Here is a 17,326-nt window from a genome sequence, read left to right as displayed (position 1 = left end):
CGTGGGCCTGGGTATCACTAGGAAGCAGTTCTTGTTGAACTTGTTTCTGGGTCGGCCCCATGCCTTTTTCATTTGCATACCCCTCATTAAACATCGAAGGTGCCTAAAGGGGAAGAACATTCATGTTGTTTCCTTTTTCTCCTCCTACAGAGCCTAGAAGAGTGCTTCGACTACAGTGGCTTTTCAGTTTTATATTCTTTCTTGAGTACCAATTCTAGAAGGAGTCCTCAGAAAACTATTTGGCCACAGTTGTGTTCCCCATTTTTCTGCCCTTATTAAGGCCCCAGGAATTTAGTTCATCTGCAGAGAGAAGAAGAAAAGCACTAAGGCTATGAGCTACCTTTTATAATTATGAATATTTTAATAGTCCTCTCCCTTACTATTTTTAACCATTTGGTCACTAGGATGGAGGAACCTTGATAATCTACCAAATCCTCACTTAAAAATACAAAAGACTAATTGTCTCTCTCTCTCTCACGCACACACACACACACATACATCCTTCTTAAAGTCCTTCAATGATTTCCCATTTTAGGGAAAAAAATAGCCAATACCTCAGCCAGGTATCCAACTGCCAAAGGCACCGAGTGTCCTGGCTGCTCCTGCCTCTCCAGTCTGGCCTCACTGTGTACCATGAGTCCCCTTGCTTTCTGCACTCCAACCGTAGGGCCTTATGGTGGTTCCCCAAACAAGCCCACTCCATTCTACCACAGGGCTTTCACATGTGCAGTTCCCTCTTCCTGGACAGCACTTTTTCTCCAACTTTCAGATTCAACTCAGTCTTCACTTCCTTGGGCCAGCCTTCCCTAGCCCTGGGCCCTAGGCTCCGCCCAGCATCACACCTTTCCAAAGCACCAGTACCTCTCCTTGCCCCCAGTCACCTGTGCACTCATAACAGTTGTAATTTTACTTAAGTGAAAATATGTCATTACTGTCTCTCCTCTCCACTAAACTCTATGCATCATGAGTGCAAGGAGTATTTCTGGTTTCACTCACTGTTCTATATCCAGAGCTGAGCACAGTGCTGGAAACTAACAAAAGTGCTCATTCATCCAATGAATGTTTAATGAGCCCCTTCTTGTGCCCAGCCTTACTCTATATGGTGGGAATATAGCAGCAAACAAGCCAAAGTCCCTGTCTTCCTGGAGCTAACATTCTAGTTTTGAAGAAGAGATAATAAACAAATAAGCAAGATCATTTCAGGGAATGAGTGTCCTCAGGATAAGGGGGTAGGATGTGACTAGTGGGGACGGGGTGGGATGCTATTTTAGAAAATGGTCAGGGAAGGCCCCTCTTGGGAGATGGCATGGGAGCAGAGTACTGAGTCCTCTGAAAGGGAGGCTAGATTATCAGTGCAAGAATTAGGATAGTCCCAGGCAGACCAGGACAGTTGATCACCCAGCACAGAATGCTGCTGGGAGCCTTGCTTCCTGTCTTCAGCCACTTACACAGGAAAATGCTTCTCCCACACCTTCTAAATCTCTTTTCTAGAAACACTCATATTTTGAGAAATTAATACAACTCAGAACTTAATAAATGCTTTGTAATGATGAGGAGGCTTCCCAGGCAGCCACAAGCACTCAGCCCAGGAACAATGCTGGCTTGGGGATTCCCACTCACACCAGGCTCCCTCTGTGATCATGAGGCTCTTGGAGGCCCATATTTGGATTTCCACTGGGTGGAATCCACCCACCAGGAAAAGCTCATTTCCTCCCTCTCTCTGGCTCACACTCCCAGCCTGGAAACTTCCCTCACAATACCTCTCAGCAGACTCCTTCTGTGCTCCCTCCTGGTTGGCTATGCTTCCAGCGAGTTCCACTCAACAATAAACCGACTGTAATCAACTACAGAGTGGCGGATCTCTGCCCAGTGGTATTGCCACTCCTTGGGGAACACGTTTAAGCAGACCCTGCCTGAACAATTGGTGGAGGCCCCTTGGCACAGGTGTTAATTCTTCCCACTTTAATTGCTCTAAACTCCGTCCTTAATGGATTTCAAAACAGTTCAGATACAGAGTGAAGTAAGTCAGAAAGAGAAAAACAAATACCGTATGCTAACACATATATATGGAATCTAAAAAAAAAAAAAAAAGAAAATGGTCAGAAGAACCTAGGGGCAAGACGGGAATAAAGACACAGACCTACTACAGAATGGAACTGAGGATATGGGGAGGGGGACGGGTAAGCTGGGACAAAGTGAGAGAGTGGCATGGACATATATAACTTAAAATAGATAGCTAGTGGGAAGCAGCTGCATAGCACAGAGAGATCTGCTCGGTGCTTTGTGACCACCTAGAGGGGTAGGATAGGGAGGGTGGGAGGGAGAGAGATGCAAGAGGGAAGAGATATGGGGACATATGTATATGTATAACTGATTCACTTTGTTATAAAGCAGAAACTGACACACCATTGTAAAGCAATTATACTCTAATTAAGATGTTTAAAAAAAAACAGTTCAGTTCAAGGGCTAATCTTATTTTCTGTTCCATCTTCAGTCAAATTCCTAAGCCACTGTTAAAAGATTCTTTTTTTCAAATAGATATGTATATGTATGTTTAACTGAATCACTTTGCTGTACACCTGAAACTAACACAACATTGTAAATCAACTGTACCTCAATGAAAAAAATTACAAGAAAACCTACAGACTGGGAGAAAATATTTGCAAACGATGGACCAACAAGTGCTTAATTTCCAAAATATACAAACAGCCCATACAACTCAACAACAAAAAAAACAAACAACCCAATCAAAAACTGGGCAGAAGACCTAAATAGACATTTCTCCAAAGAGGACATATGAATGGCCAACAGGCACATGAAAAGATGCTCAACATCGCTAATTATTAGAGAAATGCAAATCAAAACTGTAATGAGGTACCACCTCACACTGGTCAGAATGGTCATCATTAAAAAGTCTACAAATAACAAATGCTGGAGAGGGTGTGGAGAAAAGGGAACTCTCCTGTGCTGTTGGTGGAAATGTAAATTGGTGGAGCCACTATGGAGAACAGTATGAAGGTTCCTCAAAAAACTAAAAATAGAGTTGCCATATGATCCAGCAATCCCACTCCTGGGCACATATCCAGACAAAACTATAACTCAAAAAGATACATGCACCCCTATGTTCACAGCATCACTAGTCACAACAGCCAAGACACAGAAACAACCTAAATGTCCATCGACAGATGAATGGATAAAGATGTGATGTGGTACATATATAGAGAATGGAATGTTACTCAGCCATTAAAAAGAATGAAATAATGCCATTTACAGCAACATGGATGGACCTGGAGATTATCATACTAAGTGAAAAGTCAGACAGAGAACGACAGATATCACATGATATCGCATATATGCGGAATCTAAAGAAAATGATACAAATGAACTTATCTACAAAACAGAAACAGACTCACAGACTTAGAGAATGAACTTATGGTTATCAGGGGGGAAAGTCTGGGGGTGAGGGATAAATTGGGGGTTTGGGATTGACATTGCACACTGCTATATTTAAAATAGATAACCAACAAGGACCTACTGTATAGCACAGGGAACCCTGCTCAATATTTTGTAGTAACCTAAATGGGAAAAGTATTTGAAAAAGAATAGATACATGTATATGTATAACTGAATCACTTTGCTGTACAACTGAAACTAACACAAGGTTGTTAATCAACTGTACTCCAATATAAAATTAAAAAAATAAAAAGAGAAACAAGTATTAACATATATAAAAAGTATGACACAAATGAACCTATCTATGAAACAGAAACAAACTCACAGACATAGAGAACAGACTTGTGGTTGCCAAGGGGGAGAGGGGGTGGGGGAGGGATGGAGTGGGATTTGGGGGTTAGCAGATGCAAACTATTATATACAGAATGGATAAACAACAAGGTCCTGCTGTATAGTGCACGGAACTATGTTCAATATCCTGGGATAAACCATAATGGAAAAGAATCTAATAAGGAAAGTATATACAAGTATAACTGAATCACTTTGATGTACAGCAGAAATTAACACAACACTGTAAATCAACTATAGTTCAATTAAAAAAATTTACAGAACCTGGCCCACAATGTAGGAGTTAATTAATGAAAAACATACTATAAACAATATATGTTCTCTTAAAAAAACAGCTTCTTTTTTTCTTTTGCCCTCTTTCCCACCTTCCCGTCTCCCTTGCCTTCTCCCCCTGCCTCCCCACCTCCTCCCACTGCTCTGAGTGTCCTGGGGCTCTAGGGTGAAATCTGGAGAGTTCTAATCTCAACTCTCCTCTCACCAACTGTATGGGCAACATTAGCACCTACCTCATTGGGATGTTAGGAGGATGAAGAGAGTTAATACAGGTGTAGCAGTGAGAACAATAGTACAGGTAGGCCTTCAAGTGGATTTATTGAACGAATGAAATGTTAGTTCTTATTCTTGTCCCTGAGATCTGAGGGCCCTTTGTGTCCTGCTCAGAGAGTAAGTGACGGCCTCCTATGGTTTTATTTGGAGAGACAAAATATCCTTTTGTCCAAATGTCTCCCTGCCAACTTTAAAATCCCTACAACTAGCATCTGTATTTAACAGAGCACATGAGGAGGAGGGGAAGCATTATAACAATTGTCCCATTCTTTTTCCAGAAGAATTTATCAGATTAAATGGAAGGGGAATACTAGAGCTGGACGGGGGCAGGAAAGAGGATGTGGCTTGTTCACAAAAGAAGGTCAGAAGGGGGTGGGGGGTATCATGAAAGCACTGGGCTCTTGAGTGAGTGAGGAGAGCTGAGGTAGAAGGCGTGGAGAAGGAGAAACAAAGCCTGTGGAAAGGAGAGGTTCTAAGACAAAATTCACCTAGGATGTTGGAAGCAAGTCCTTTCTAAATCAACACACCTTCCCCCGCACGTCCCCACTCTACCCCAGTGCAGCTGGGCTGCTTACTGCAGTCAGCCTGGTCAACAGAAAAGAGCCTGGATTTTCAAGCCAGCATGAACTCGGAGCAAATTCCAGTTCTGCCATTTACTCATTGACAAAGTAAATTGACCTCTCTAAACCATGGAATCCTCTTCTGTAAAAAATAAAAACCAAAACACCCTGGAAGAGTACTTGTGAGGATTAAATAAAGTAACGCAGGCGACGTGCCAGCTGAGTGCCCAGCTCCTAGTAGGTGCACAAATCGTTTTGCTTCCTCCTAACTATGGCCCAATGCGTGCCCAAAATGCACTCAGCCAGCTTTCCCAACACATGCCAAATCCATAACCTCTTGCACGTTTTCATGTCTAGCTTTTACATGTAATTCATTACATTTAAGTGCAATTCAACAAAGACTTTATAGAATGCCAAAATTTTATAGATTTCATAGACTATAAACTAAGTGCTAGGGATGTTACAGGATCAAGTCTTACGTGTTCCCTTCCCCCCCAAAATCTGTAATCTAAAGGGAAGACTGGCAACTAAATATGCAGTTACAATGGTAATGAGCATTCCAGTAAGGGAAATACAAGAGCTGTCAGAACACATATGGCTCTCAGATTATATAATAAATGCATACGTGAGATCTATGCCATTTAGGCTGTGTCAGGACTCAGCAATCAAGTACAACCACAATAGAAATCCACACAGACATCCCAGCGAAGCTGATTTTTATGTTGGAGGTAGTTACAAAGTTGGCACGTAACTGAAGACCTCATAAGCAATCACCTTTTTAAAACAATTCCCTAAATTACCCATCAAATACAGTACACATGGTTTCTATCCACAATCATGCATAGTTATGTATATGTAAACATGTAATAATGTATAATAATAAAGAATATTTATTAAAGAATAAATATGTAAAATATGTTTATAGATTTTTTTACATAGAAGAGAACAAAAGTTGAATTAGAAAAAGGTTGCAAAATCAACGTTCTTCATGTAAAAACTTTCTGTAGAAATGCATGTTTAAAGTCCTAAAAAGTCCAGGGAACAGTTGCAAGGCAAAGCACATTCACACTCTTGTACCACTCTGGCTTTTTCTCAAAAAAGTGTAAATAAAGGCAATAGACTCAGGGAATCATCCTTTGGTTCTTATAGGTTCCAGTTGATCTTGCAGAGTAATAGAAAGAAAACTAGCCCCCAAAACCTTGTTAGCCTTATATCCTTGGACAAGGGATGAAATAATAAAATCTCAAGGTTTTAAGGGAACCTAAAGATCAGTAGTCCAACCTCTCATTAGATGTTTCAGTCCCTCCCAAGGGACCAAACAGCTGCTACTTAGATAATTCCAGTGGCTGGAAACCACCCAATCTACCTAAGAACACCTCCAGCAATAAGTGATTTAAACATACAATTACTTCAAAAATTTAATACATCAAAATAATGTGTTGTCCATAAAAAAGAATGAAATAATGCCATTTGCAGCAACATGGATGGACCTAAAGATTATCATATTAAGTGAAGTAAGTCAGACAAAGACAAATATCATATGTCCATATATAGTATATGTCTAAGTGTAAAATCCATATTATACGTAGAATCTAAAAAAAATGATACAAATGAACTTATTTACGAAACAGAAATAGACTCACAGACATAGAAAACAAACTTATGCTTACCAAAGGAGATAGCAGGGGGCAGGGGGTAGGCGGGAGAGATATTAGGAATTTGGGATTAACATATACACACTACTATATATAAAATAGGTAAACAAGAAGGACCTGCTGTATAGCACAGGGAACTATACTCAATATCTTGCATAATCTATAATGGAAAAAAATCTGCAAGAATATATACGTATGTATAACTGAATCACTTTGCTGTACAATTGAAACTAACACAACATTGTAAATTAACTATACTTCAATTTAAAAAATAAAGGGAAAAAATAATGTGTTGCATCAGGATCTTTCTGGCATTGTTTCACTTTAAAACTATTATGAAGAATTTACTCTGTAATATCCTTAGGTGTATAAAAGGTTCATACAAATTGATTTTTTAAATCACTAAGATCTGAAATGATAAATAAGTAACAATATAAATCGATAATCACAACATCTGTATTAAAAAGTTCAGCCTAGCTCATTTAATAGGCAAAAAGAATCTCACATCACACTCCATTAAATAACAAAGGTTATGAAAATGGTAATATGCAACGTTAGCAAAGGAGCAATGAAACACACTTAGGAACCATGGTAGAATGCAGACTGCTACGCATTCTATGTATTTCAATTTGGCAATACTCATCTGTCAAAGAATAAAGACCAAGATCACCAGAGGTTCATTTGTCTGTTTTAAATCACAGCTGAGCCTACTAATTTACCAGTCAAGCCAATACACACCAATGGAGAAATTAGCAGAGTAGTTCCCTGAAGGGGAAAAAGTGTGTGTGGCGGGGTAGATTTGTTTGTGTTTTTGGTTTATATTTTTTTATATTTTGGTTTTGAGGTGCTAGGAAGGAGGAATGCCTGGTGGTTATTCTAACTAAGCACTGAAAACTAGCACTCTGAGTAGGCAGTTGGTTTAAACAAGTCCCATTTCTCACTGGTGAGAAAAGTCTTCAGTCAGGTCTGGGGCGGGGGTGGGGAGGTCCCCTTAAAGTTCATGGTCCTTTATTAGCCTCAGCACGTTAGAACAAGTCGGGATGAAACATAACCTTTAGTTTTGATATTTCCTAGGCAGTTTTGCTGTAAGTGACAATTTTTCTTTCTATTCATTGATTCAACAGTGAGCAGTAAGAACCAACTCCATGCTGGACACCGCTAATGAAATAGTAAGGAAGGTGGATAAAGTCCCTGCACTCATGGAAACTGCCACTTAGCAATGTGATCTCGTCACAAAAATGTTTATGTTATTTGACCTAAAAATTCCACTTCAGGAAACCCATGCTAAGGAGATAATAAATAAAATGGTCAAATATTTATACACAAAGATATTCACTGGAGTATTGCTTAGCAAAAAAAAAAAAAAAGAAAAAGAAAATGGAAACAACCTAAACTTCCAACAATAGGGAAACAGTTGAAAAAACTACATTCATAAAATTGACTATAAAAGGCTTAATAACATGGGAAAACATGATATAACTTTAAGCGAGGTAAATATTATGAAATAACACAGATTGTGGTCTCAATTATATTAAATGAATATTTAAAATGCCTAGACAGAAATATAGCTGAAGTGCTAATATTATTGGTATATGAATGTTATGAATTTTCATATGAAAGTTTTTTCCCTTTATATTTTGGTTTATTTGTTTTTGTGACAGCATGTACTAATTTTATAATCTAGAAAGTTTGGCAAGCCCCTGATCCCCTCCCAAAAAAAGAAGAAACCATAACAAAAACAACCCCCCAAACTAGGCAAAACTGAAAAGTGCTCTACAAATGGTTTAGCTGTGTGTTTGCAGTTAAGATCCTGTAACCTAGGACTCTGTGTCTAAAGGCAGAATTTCCATGAGAATTAATCTCATTTTTGCTCCTACTGACTCTATAGAAACTGCTCTCTCCATGGTTTACCCCAAGAGGAGCAAACAAGAGTGACACAGACTTTTTAGAGGTAGACAGTGTCCATCACTCCTCACCCTTGGTATTGTATGACCAAGGAAAAAAAATCCCATGTCTCATTTCTACAGGCCACAGTAGTTAAGGAGACTCCTTCACATACATTCTTATCTTGAGCCTCACAGCAACCCCGAGACGTGAGAAGAAGCTGGGAGATGTCAGCGACCCTGCCCCGAGTCTCTCACTGGCAGTAACCAGGGCATCAGGACTCAGATGCAGGCCTAGGGGCTCCAGGCCCTGTCGTGTCCATGACACTGACAGGACCCTGGTCCATGGCAGGCATCCAAGGACCCACTTGGTGGAGTCGAGGAGGACTGGCCAGTTATTCCACCAACACTAGTCTTACTGTAAGCTCAGCTGTGTCCAGTTAAATCTACCAAGAGGCACCATAGCTGTAGAGACAGTGAGATTTCACACCTATTAATACAAACTCTTCTTCCTTCCCTTTTTCCCTCTTTAACTTGTCTTTCCAGTGAACACAGGAGAATGCAGATGTCACTAAAGTAGACTACACCAACACTAACATTTATTATCCAAGAGCTAAGTACTTCTATATATAAAAGTTATGGTAGGGCTTCCCTGGTGGCGCAGTGGTTGAGAGTCCGCCTGCCGATGCAGGGGACAAGGGTTCGTGCCCCGGTCTGGGAAGATCCCACATGCCGCGGAGCGGCTTGGCCCATGCGCCATGGCCGCTGAGCCTGAGCGTCTGGAGCCTGTGCTCCGCAACGGGAAAGGCCACAACGGTGAGAGGCCCGCACACCGTAAAAAAAAAAAAAAAAAAAAGTTATGGTAAATCGTCCTCTTGTCAACAGATAAAATACCTAAACACAAGCTTTGACTTCGGGCACCTGCCCTTCCCATCCTTTCCATGTCACAGGGTTGTTTAGGGGTCAATTGAGATAAAAACGGTGCGAGAGAGCACGTGGACTAAGAGATGGCTCCTTCCTTAAGTAAGATGCTATTAAATGCAAACCCAGAGACCGGGGTCCCGTGGAGTCCCCCAGGAACAAGGAGAGGCTAGCCCGAAGCGCCCGTGCGCCAGTGCAGACCTAACGTGACTCTGGCTGCCCCTGCCTAGCAGAAATCCCCGGTGCTATCGCAGGGGATCAAAGATCACAGCCCCTCAGCAGCCATCAAGTCGTAAAGATGCTCAAAATCGCCAGCGAGCTGCCGGGCGGGGGATGAAGTGTCGGCGACTGTTCTGACTCGGGGCGCAGGGCGCTTGCGCGCGCAGCTGCCCCCGAATAAATAAATAACCGCGCGGGCGGGCGGCTACCCCCGCCTGGCGCACTACCCTGCCTAGCCCCGCCCGCCGCTCACGTAGTGAGAGCGTGAGTCAGCGCGTTCGACCGCAGCCCAAACCCGGGTGGGTGCCCTGGCCCGCGCCGCCCGCCTGCACGTACCGCCGGCTCAGGACGCCCGGCGCTCCTCGCCGTGGGCACCCGGTGTGGGCAGGCGGGAGGGGCACCTGGGCTTGAAAGCCATGCGGGAGTGGGCTCGCCTTTCCCTGGCCGGGTCCTCCACGGGAACTCGACTTTGCCCTTGTCCCTGTGTGCTTTCCCACTTGGAGCCGCACCTTTGGCCCGACCCGGTGGTCCCTCGCCCTCGCCCTCGCCCAGCGGTCAGGAGGTAGATGGAGAAGGGGGCTCTGGGCTCCAGCTGCAGGGGGTCGAGTCCAGGGCAGACAGGGGAGGCTGAGGCCAATAAATTAAGGGAGAGAAGTCCCTTATCAATGTAATGTCACATGCAGCGGGAACTTACTCGAGTCGGCCTGCATTTCCTCAAATCTGCACCTGTTTAGTTACAACAACTGACTTTATAAGAGGAAGTTGCCTACGTGCCTGCCGGCTGAAGGACGGAATTAGAAGTACTCTCGACTGAACGTGTGAACAGAGCAGGGCCTCCTGTTCCGCTGTAGATTTACAGAGTCGCAAGACTGGGCCCCCTAAGGGCAGAAAAAATTCCAAGTCCTTCTTTGCCCTTTGGTAAAAGAGCCTTTCCCAAATTAAGGCGCGTTATAAAGCTCTCCTCTTCATGCAGCTGGGACGTGCCTGTGTCCTTTTTCAAAGCCTGTGCAAGGGGGTAGTCATGTTATGGGGAGGGCGACAGGAGAAGCATGCTCACGAAGGGAAAGAGATAGATGAGGAAGGGAAGAGGAAACGTTAATTAGGAAAGGAGCACTGAAGAATGAAGTGATTAACAGAACATTATTGCGCCCCTAATGGAGGTCAGCACATCTGGGAACTGGAGATGCAAAGTGGCTCCCATGGTCCCTGCCGTCAAGGGTTCACAGTTGAGAGGGGAACACCAATTAAGCAGAGAGTTAAACATAAGGGAGACTTAATGCAATGGTTCAGCACCCAGGCTCAGGAGCCAGGCTGTCACCATGCCAGTTCTGCCGCTTACAGCTTACATGTGACCTTACCCAGGTGACTGACTGTCCCCACTGCCCCACTTCATTTTCCTCGTTGGAAAAATGAGAATGGTGAAAACAGTACTTTTTAGGACTTTTAAGAGAACTGAATACATTAATACAAGAAAAGTCCTTTAATAATGCTATGCATTCACTAGGCGCTCGATAAATATTGTCAACACAACGAATGAAGGAGACCCAGGCAGGGCCAAGTACAGCAAGGCAGGATGTGTACTGCACAACTCCAGAAGTCACATACACATAGATGTGAATGGAACTTTCCAGAGCTGTGTGGCGTGGTAGTCCTAAGTACAAGGGTCTATTTTAATATCGTTCATAATAGCAAAATATTAAAAATTCAAATGCATTTATTCATGATTAAAATGTGGTACATTCATAAAATGGAGTACTACTAAAGCCATTAAAAGAAATAAATTACATTTATGTGTATCAAAATGGATATCTCTGGATGTCTCCAAAATATACTGTATGAAAAACAGTAAGTTGCAAAATGATACACACAATATGATGCCATTTATATAAAGAAAGCAGACACACAAAAAATTCTGTATATTTTATATATGTGTGTGTTTTTTTTAATGCTGGATGAATACCCACAAACTTAAAGGTACCTCTGGATGGAGGTAGAGGGATTAGGATTTGAAATGGTGGTTATTAGGGATTTATTCTATTCCATATTGTACTAATTGTCTCAGAGAACAATGTGCTTATATATCCTGTAGGTTTGTGCTTTTTTAAGCTATGGACATGTAAAATAAAACCACAAGCAAATATGTCAACACTGGCTAATTCTGGGTTGCAGGAACATGGGTGATCATTACTTTTTTTTAATAGATTCAAAAAATATATTTGATAACTTTTGATAATTACTTTTTCATTTGTATTTTCTGCATATTCAAATTTAAAATAGTAGAGGGGTGGGATAGGGAGGGTGAGAGGGAGACGCAAGAGGGAGGAGATACAGGGATGTATGTATATGTATAGCTGATTCACTTTGTTGTAAAGCAGAAACTAACACACCATTGTAAAGCAATTATACTCCAATAAAGATGTTAAAAAAAAGTCACTTAACCTCTTGGTGCCTTGTTTCCCTCATATATCAAAAGGGAAATAATAACTAGATTTGTTGTGAGACAAAATTCAATAATGAGGAAGTGCTTTGAAAAATATGAAACTGTACCAGTGTGAGGCAATTTTGTTATTATATAGCCTAAGTTGCTTTGGTCTTCTAATTTTTTTTGAAATTAAACATTTGAACACAAAATATCAATTTTGTAAAGAGAATACAGCAAAATAAACAGTAGTAAAAAGAAAAAAATAAAATAGTTAACAACCTTGCAGCGGAAGTGGTATGAAAGTTATGGAAGGGGTGGGCCTGGAGGGCATGTCTTGGGTAAAGCTAGGCTCGCTTGCCCAGAACCTTTGGTCCCAACAGAGGACAGAACCGGCTTCCTGAGCCCCCTCTATTCTAACTGCACCCTATGGCAGGAGTGGGTGCCTCTGGCACACCAGGGCTGCCAGCGGTCTGGGCTGGGGCTTCCCTGAGTGTGGTGTTGCTGGGGCCTGTGCTTTGCAAGTTCCTCTTTCAATCTTTAGCCTCCCTAAAATATGGCATGCTGGTGCTTGCTGGGGAAACACCAGGTGACCGGAGAACCCCAGAGAGAGGGTCCCGTGCTCCACAAGTGTGCCACATACGATACCAAACATTTCAGTAAGCTACTGAATGTCACACAGCAAGTGAATGGTAAAGGTGGCCATGGAAAACGAAGCCAACTCCCATCTGCGAGGGCCTGCTCTCCCCAGCCTCTGCTGAGGCCACTTTTACGGGTGTTGCCCTCTTTGGGAGCAGCTCAATGTTGTGGTCAAGATTACGGGCTTTGCAGTCACTCACACCTAGGCTCAAGTTGCCAAGGACTACGATTTGGGGCAAGTTACTCAACTTCCCTGAGCCTCTGTTTCCTCTTTATCAAGTGGGGATAACTGCCATGCTGGGAGGACAGGATGGGAGCCCTGGGTGTGTAGCATCAGGAAGAGAAGCCTTTTGATAACAGAGCCTGTTTGAAAGTGCAGATTATTTCTTATCCTATGGCTGTCCTTAACACTAATAAAGGGTTAAATAGCTGTGTAGGAAAGGATGAAAGCCTTTGCCTCAATCACGTGACACTGATCTTGATAGTGACATTCTAAGAGCGTTTTAGGCCTAGGGACAGTTGTTTTAAGAACGCCACTCCCACCCCCCTTAAAGAACCGGTTGTAGTTTTGTTCCTTAAGAGCCCAAATGATCCACTGAAAGCACCATCTCCAAACAGGATGCTCTTCCATTAAAAAAATATATATCACTCAGATACCAGTGACTTCTGAAGGAAGCAGACGAAACTTCTGATTTAAGTGAAACACACCTAGAATTCCTTTTTTCCTCCCTGGGTTGCTTGTTCTCCCTGACACCCATTAAACGAAAGTGTCTACGGGACTTTTAACTCAGTTGTGCTGAAAAGTCACAATTTAAACCCGATTCCCAGCTGCTCCTTTAGAACAAGTTGCACGAGAGGCTGTTCAGTCCAGCTAGCCCTAGGGAGGGGTAAACACTTACAGCTGGATGGTGGGACGTGCAGAACGTCAGGGGAACATAACTAAGCAGAGAGAAGCATGTGCTGTGACTAATAAAGAATGACCTGGGGTGTGGCTGTCATGAGAGAAATCACCTCCCCACAGGTTCTGGCACCTAAGAAAGCTGGGGAAAACAATGTCTGACTCCCAGGCAGTGTTTACCCAGCCAGGGTGAATGTGGCTTCAGTTATCACATTCGTGCTTTTCCAAGCTGCCCTCCTGTGTTTTTTCAGGAAGGGGATGCTGCTGCAGGGAGTGTAAATGATCTCCTTGGATAAGCCCCATGCCTAAGAAGCCAGCAACCCAGACCACAGCAAGACAGAAAAGCCCCCGCCCTCGGCCCAGGCCTGAGCAGAGATGCCCAGATGTATTCCCTGGGCCTCCCTGGCCCGACACTCCTCCCTGCCCTCTTACCAGGGTCTGGCTGGGTATGTAGGAAGGCACAGGCCACCACCATCAGAGCCTCCCTCTCCCTTTCTTTGTACTCCAACCACCCTCCCCAGATCTAAGTCAATGTCAAGTTCTGAAAACCCTCCCTGTGTAACATTTCATAAATCCATCCTCCTTCTCCAGCTACCCTAGCTGAGGCTCCAGATCAAGGTCAACATCAACAGTGATAAATCCTGTTGATAGCATGTGCCCTTGATCTGATGTAAGGAAAATGACAGTTAACTTCTGTGATCTTCCTCCTCAAAACTATAACCCCAGTCTAATCGCGAGGAAGACATCAGACAGATCCAAGTTGAGGGACATTCTACAAAATATCCAACCAGCACTCCTTGAAACTGTTAAGGTCATCAAAACCAAGAGAAGTCTGAGAAACTGTCCCAGCCAAAGGGAGACTAAGGAGATGTGATGACTAAATTGTAATGTGGTATCCTGGATAGGATCCTGGAACAGGAAAAAGGACATTATATAAACCCTAATGAAACCTAAATAGAGTATGGTCTTTAGTAGTTAATGACAGTGTATCCACATTGGCTTATTAATTTTGACAAATGTGCCATACAAATATAAGATGTTAATAATAGGGGAAACTGGGTGTGGTGGTATGTGGGAACTCTCTGTACCATCTGCAGTTTTTCTGTGAGTCTAAAACCATGCTGTCAATGATGAAATCAAATAATAAATTAAAAAATACCTTGAGGCAAATGACAATGAAAACACAGCCATACAAAATCTGTGGGATGAAGCGAAAGCAGTTCTTAAAGGGAAGTTTATAGTGATACAGGCCTTCTTTAAGAAACAAAAAAATCTCAAACAACCAACCTAACACAGCACCTAAAAGAATTAGAAAAAGAAGAACAAACAAAACCCAAAGTCAGCAGGAGGAAGGAGATAATAAATATCAGAAAGGAAATAAGTAAAATAGAGATTAAAAAACAATAGAAAAAAACCCCAATAAAACCAAGAGCTGGTTCTTTGAAAGGGAAACAAACTTGACAAACCTCTGGCCAGGCTCACCAAGAAGAAAAGCGAGAAGACCCAAATAAACAAAATAAGAAATGAAAGAGGAGAAATCACAACTGATACTGCAGAAATACAAAAAAACATAAGAGAATACTATAAATAATTATATGCCAACAAATTCTACAACCTACAAGAATGAACAACTTTCTAGAAACATACAGCCCACCAAAACTGAATCAAGAAGTAGATAACTTGAACAGATGGATTACTAGAAGTGAAATAGAATCTGTAAAAAAAAAAAAAAATCCCTACAAACAAAAGTCCAGGGCCTGATGGCTTTACAGGTGAATTCTACCAAACATACAAAGATGAACTTATACTGATCCTTCTCAAACTCTTCCAAAAGATTGAAGAGGAATGAATACTCCCAAGGACATTCTATGAAGCTACCACCACCCTGATACCAAAACCAGACAAAGCCACCACCAAAAAAGAAAATTACAGGGCAATATCTGTAATCAATATAGATGCAAAAATTCTCAACAAAATATTAGCAAACTGAATCCAACAACTCATAAAAAAGAGTATACACCACGACCAAGTTGGATTCATCCCAGGATCACAAGGATGGTTCAACATACGCAAATCAATGTAATACACCACATCAACAAAAGAAAAGACAAAAGCCACATGATCATTTCAATAGATACAGAAAAAGCATTTGATAAAATTCAATACCTGGGGAGAGGGGGAAGATGGCGGAAGAGTAAGACACAGAGATCACCTTCCTCCCCACAGATACATCAGAAATACATCTATACGTGGAACAACTCCTACAGGACACCCACTGAATGCTGGCAGAAGACCTCAGACCTCCCAAAAGGCAAGAAACTCCCCACGTACCTGGGTAGGGGAAAAGAAAAAAGAATGAACAGAGACAAAAGAATAGGGACGGGACCTGCACCAGTGGGAGGGAGCTGTGGAGGAGGAAAGGTTTCCATACACTAGGAAGCCCCTTTGGGGGCGGAGACTGCTGGTGGCAGAGGGGGAAAGCTTCGGAGCCGCAGAGGAGAGTGCAGCCACAGGGTGCGGAGGGCAAAGCGGAGAGACTCCCGTAAAGAGGATCAGGGCTGACCGGCACTCACCAGCCCAAGAGGCTTGTCTGCTCACCCGCCGGGGCGGGCGGGGCTGGGAGCTGAGGCTCGGGCTTCGGTCGGAGCGCAGGGAGAAGACTGGGGTTGGCGGCATGAACACAGCCTGCAGGGAGTTAGTGTGCCACGGCTAGCCGGGAGGGAGTCCGGGGAAAAGTCTGGACCTGCCAAAGAGGAAAGAGACTTTTTTTTCCCCTCTTTTTTTCCTGGTGCGCGAGGAGAGGGGATTAAGAGCGCTGCTTAAAGGAGCTCCAGAGACGGGTGTGAGCCGCGGCTATCAACGTGGACCCCAGAGACGGGCATGAGATGCTAAGGCTGCTGCTACCGCCACCAAGAAGCCTGTGTGCGATCACAGGTCACTATCCACACCTCCCCTCCCAGGAGCCTGTGCAGCCCACCACTGCCAGGGTCCGGGATACAGGGACAACTTCCCTGGGAGAACGCATGGCGCGCCTCAGGCTGGTGCAACGTCATGCTGGCCTCTGCCGCCGCAGGCTCGCCCTGCATCCGTAACCATCCCTCCCCCGGCCTGAGTGAGGCAGAGCCCCCGAATCAGCTGCTCCTTTAACCCCGTCCTGTCTGAGCGAAGAACAGACCCCCTCCTGCGACCTACACGCAGAGGCGGGGCCAAATCCAAAGCTGAACCCCGGGAGCTGTGCGAACAAAGAAGGGAAAAGGGAAATCTTTCCCAGCAGCCTCAGGAGCAGCGGATTAAATCTCCACAATCAACTTGATGTACCCTGCATCGGTGAAATACGTGAATGGACAATGAATCATCCCAAATTGAGGAGGTGGGCTTTGAGAGCAAGATATATTATTTTTTCCTCTTTTCCTCTTTTTGTGAGCGTGTATGTGTATGCTTCTGTGTGAGATTTTGTCTGTATAGCTTTGCTTTCACCATTTGTCCTAGGGTTCGGTCCGTCCGTTCTTTTTGTTTTTTACTTAAAAACATTTTTTTCTTAATAATTATTTTTTATTTTAATAACTTTATTTTATTTTATCTTACTTTATTTTTTCTTTCTTTCTCCTCCCTCCTTCCCTCCCTCCTTTCTTCCTTTCTTCCTTTCTTCCTTTCTTATTTTTCTCCCTTTTATTCTGAGCCGTGTGGATGAAAGGTGCTTGCTATTGCAGCCAGGAGTCACTGCTGTGCCTCGGACGTGGGACAACCAACTTCAGGACACTGGTCCACAAAAGACCTCCCAGCTC

The sequence above is a fragment of the Pseudorca crassidens genome, chromosome 1 (genome assembly GCF_039906515.1).
Source record: "Pseudorca crassidens isolate mPseCra1 chromosome 1, mPseCra1.hap1, whole genome shotgun sequence".
In the NCBI taxonomy this organism is placed as follows: domain Eukaryota; kingdom Metazoa; phylum Chordata; class Mammalia; order Artiodactyla; family Delphinidae; genus Pseudorca; species Pseudorca crassidens.
The sequence above is the reverse complement of the archived record's forward strand: the minus strand, read 5'-3'. Positions refer to the sequence as shown.